Here is a 5,000-nt window from a genome sequence, read left to right on the forward strand (position 1 = left end):
AAGGGCATTGAAGATGAAACGTGGATGGGTCTTTCAGTGTGACAATGATCCCAAACACACCGCCCAGGCAACGAAGGAGTGGCTTCGTAAGAAGCATTTCAAGGTCTTGGAGTGGCCTAGCCAGTCTCCAGATCTCAACCCCATAGAAAATCTTTGGAGGGAGTTGAAAGTCCGTGTTGCCCAACAACAGCGCCAAAACATCACTGCTCTAGAGGAGATCTGCATGGAGGAATGGGCCAAAATACCAGCAACAGTGTGTGAAAGCCTTGTGAAGACTTACAGAAAACGTTTGACCTCTGTCATTGCCAACAAAGGGTATATAACCAAGTATTGAGATAAACTTTTGTTATTGACCAAATACTTATTTTTCCACCATAATTTGCAAATAAATTCATTAAAAATCCTACAATGTGATTTTCTGGATTTTTTTCCCATTTTGTCTGTCATAGTCGAAGTGTGCTTATGATCAAAATTACAGGCCTCTCTCATCTTTTTAAGTGGGAGAACTTGCACAATTGGTGGCTGACTAGATACTTTTAATACCCCCCTCTGATACCCATAACCCCCAACTGGAGGTCCATAGTGCACTGGAGGATACATGTGTATGCCAACACTGCGTCTGCCATCTGATCGAGTCAATGAAGCAGGCAGAGTAAGGTAGGGTCCAAGAGAGGGATGTAATAGTGTAAGAAGGAGAGCGAGAGATGGAGAGAGAGAAGAGGGAGCGCTGCATGGGCCACCACAGAATTCATCTATAATTCATGGCACCTCAATTAGTGTCAGTGTTCGCAAGGGGCTGAGGGGAAGGCTGGCTGGCTTGGACTGGCTGTCTCCTCCTGGGCTGGGCTCTCCCCACACAACCCCACTTGGTCCTCACAGGCTCACACTGGTTCCCCCCTGGTCCCACAACACAAGAACCACGGACACCAGCCTGGATGGATGGACCACCCTGGGCCCTGCCTCCAAAAGCCACCCACAACCTTAACCCTGTTACCAGATCAGTTTGTGCTGTGTAGCCGACTCCAATGGTAGTTGTCATGCTTGGCATGACAATGAACCAGGAGGAACCAGGAGATGGTGAGACAGCATAAGCATATCTGGGATCAGGCTTCCTAGTGGTAGATGTTATCATTAACCACGTATCTAGGGTAATATTACCTCTAGTCTTAACCAATACTGTATGTGGTCGGTGGATGAACAAATATCTTACCCTGTATCAGTCAGTGGTTAGGGGCCATTGTTAGGGGCCGTCATCTACTTACTCCATACTTTCCACCCCTGCCTTGACGACATATCTAGGAATCAGATTTCCTCTCATCTTAACCATTAGGTGGTCTGTGGATGTAGACATATCTGACCCTGTATCCGTAGTTATAGTGCTGGTACACTACTGTACATCTCCAGGAGGTGCGCTGTCTCCAGTCTCAGCTGGACAGATGGTGGTTAGGCACCTAAGGAGAGAGCCTCCCAGCTGGGAAACACAGCTACTCAGGTATGGGCCTGCCTCTCCCTGGAGGCTCGTTTGGGAAGGAGAAGAGAGAGTCCTCTGTACTGTGTGTGTGTGTGTGTGTGTGTGTGTGTGTGTGTGTGTGTGTGTGTGTGTGTGTGTGTGTGTGTGTGTGTGTGTGTGTGTGTGTGTGTGTGTGTGTGTGTGTGTGTGTGTGTGTGTGTGTGTGTGTGTGTGTGTGTGTGTGTGTGTGTGTGTGTGTGTGTGTGTGTGTGAGAATGGAGAGAGACAGAGAGAGAGAATGGAGAAGAGATGAGATGAGCTGTGGGCTACAGCACTAATGAGTGAGAAATTGATTAAGAGTGGAACAGTGGTGAGAGAGACAGTCGCTCAATGATTACCGGTAGTCCCAACAAGGAGATACATTGTATTCACACCCCTTGACTTTTTCCACATTTTGTTGTGTTCCAACCTGAATTTATATACACAACCGATCAAAAGTTTGGACACACCTACCCATTCAAAGGTTTTTCTTTATTTTACTATTTTCTACATTGTAGAATAATAGTGAAGACATCAAAACTATGAAATAACACATATGGGATCATGTAGTAACCAAACAAGTGTTAAACAAATCTAAATATGTTTTATATTTGAGATTCTTCAAATAGCCACCCTTTGCCTTTGTGACAGCTTTGCACACTCTTGGCATTTTCTCAACCAGCTTCACCTGGAATGCTTTTCCAACATTCTTGAAGGAGTTCCCACATGCTGAGCACTTGTTGGCTGCTTTCCCTTCACTCTGCGGTCCGACTCCTCCCAAACCATCTCAATTTGGTTGAGGTCGGGGGATTGTGGAGACCTGGTCATCTGATGCAGCACTTCATCACTGTCCATCTTGGTGAAATAGCCCTTACACAGCCTGGAGGTGTATTGGGTCATAAAATATATTTTGATTTGTTTAACACTTTTTTGGTTACTACATGATTCAAAATCTGTTAATTCATAGTTTTAAAGCGTTCACTATTATTCTACATTTTTTAAATGATTTTGGGGATACCTAAAGGGGTACAATGATCAACAACCAATTTGACAGAGCTTGAAGAATTTTGAAAATAATAATGGGCAAATGTTGCACCATCCAGGTGTGGAAAGGTTTTAGAGACCAAAGGGAAAGGGGAATACCTAGTCAGTTGTACATCTGAATGCATTCAACTGAAATGTGTCTTCCACATTTAACCCAACCCCCCTGAATAAGAGAGGTGCGGGGGGAACGCCATAATCGACATCCACGTCTTCGGTGCCCAGGGGAACAGTGGGTTAACTGCCTGACTCAGGGGCAGAACGACAGATTTTTAGCTTGTCAGCTCAGGGATTCGATCCAGCAACCTTTCAGTTACTGGCTCAACGCTCTAACCACTTGAAGTGCTTCTACAAAGTATTAACTCAGGAGTGTGAATAGTTATGTAAATGTTGACTTATGTAAATGATTACATTTACAATACATTGGCAAAACGTTTTAAAAACATAATTTTCACTTTTATGTAGATGGGTAAGAATTTATTTTTGATTTAATCCATGTTGAATTCAGGCTGTAACACAACAAAATGTTGAATAAGTCAACGTGTATGATTACTTGTCACTGAGAATGGATGGGATAGGGAGAGCTGCGACAGGCTAACCAATAACCATTCAGTACAGTATGTGGCGTTAGAGGTCAGGCCCAGAGGGATCCCATGATTGGTTCTCCAGAGAGCGGGTCACGCTACAACATCTGGCAGTGAGTCCATCTCCCCTCCCATCAGACACTCATCTTGTCTACCCTCAGACACTCATCTCCACTACCCACGCACCCACGCACCCACGCACGCACCCACGCACTCACTCACGCACTCACACACACACATACACACACACACACACACACACACGGCGAGACGACCTTGAGAGTGGCTGCCGGATTTTCTCTTTTCTCTCACTGAGCAATTATCACTAAAGGGAGAGAGCGAGAGTGCTCTGGGGAGGTTCTTGGCGAGGGAGAGAGAGGTAGATAGAGTGAGAGTCCTAAGTCAGAGAGAGAGATAGCGTGGGCAGGGTGGTTGGCTCTAAACCTACGGGGTCAAGGCCTCACACAGACAGTACTACTCCTTACGCACCGGAATAGCTTTAGCAGAGTGCTCGGGAGCTGGCCTGGGGCTAGGATTACTAACTCACGGCTGGGGCTTGGGGAGAGAGAGAGGGGTCAGAGGGGTAAGTGCGAGGGAGGGACTGTGTGCGCGCGCGCGTGTGCTGATATAAGCAAAGTGTAAATGGCGTTGGCTGGGAAAGGAGAGGGAGAAGGGAATCTGATCTGAGGACAGGGGTGATACATGCACACATTTAGAAAAAGGGTTCTCAAATGGTACTTTGTGGAGATTCAGGGTTCTACATGGGACCTTTTTCATCTGGTGAGCCCTTTCTGGTTCTATGTCGCACCTTTTTTTTTACAAGGGCTCTATTTTAACAAAACTAACGCAATGGTCATTCTTAGCGCTAGTGACAAAATATGTTGTGTCTTCAAGTTGTGTATTTATGGTCTTTTATGTATTGCGTTGTCATCAACTCCAATTCGAATGTTGGTCCGTTATAGCCTAGTCCCTTAAATAGCCCGCCCAATATTTGCCAAATATGTTGAACAAGTTTGCAGTCTACATCGTTCTAAATGCGTTGCTTTAATATGGAAAATGCCCATGCGCCAGTTTTTACATGACAAAATTGCAAACTAACATGCGTTTGACTCCTTAGAGCCAGATGAAATTAGAGCCCTAAGAGTGCAGAGATTGAACGCCTAAAAGCCTGGCTGTGAGAGGTATACGAACAGATCCAAGAATGGTCTGATAATTGACCAAGATTAAATGACCTGGCTATGAAAGGTATAAAAACAGATCTGAGTACAGTCTGATACAGGAACAGATTAAAAGTGATATAGCAAGAGATCTAAGAACAGTTGATACAGGCACGTATTAAATACCCTGGCAGTGAGAGACACGATGAACAGATCTGAGGCCAGTGTCAGAAGGAGGTGGAGAGAAGAAGAGACGGGCTGTGGGCTGCAGCACTAACGAGTTCGAAATTCATTAAGAGGGAAACAGTGGTGTGTGAGAGAGAGAGGGAGAGCGAGGGAGAGAGAGAGAGAGAGAGAGAGAGAGAGAGAGAGAGAGAGAGAGAGAGAGAGAGAGAGAGAGAGAGAGAGAGAGAGAGAGAGAGAGAGAGAGAGAGAGAGAGAGAGAGAGAGAGAGAGAGAGAGAGAGAGAGAACGAACTGTTCGCCTGTGGGAGAGAGCCTCCTGAAGGATCAAAACTATTATTGCCATTATCATTGTCTCATTTTATCTCTCTCTCTCTCTTTCTCTCTCTCTCTCTCTCTTTCTTTCTTGCATGTACGCACACACGCATGCACACACACTATCTCCTGGCGGTAAGACGGAAGACAGGCCGCTAGCCCAGTGGAGCTGTAGGAGATTCTAATGAGATGTCTATCGCCTCAGTCCAGACTCTCTCTCCTCTCAGCAAAG

Source organism: Oncorhynchus gorbuscha, linkage group LG15 (genome assembly GCF_021184085.1).
Source record: "Oncorhynchus gorbuscha isolate QuinsamMale2020 ecotype Even-year linkage group LG15, OgorEven_v1.0, whole genome shotgun sequence".
Classification (NCBI taxonomy): domain Eukaryota; kingdom Metazoa; phylum Chordata; class Actinopteri; order Salmoniformes; family Salmonidae; genus Oncorhynchus; species Oncorhynchus gorbuscha.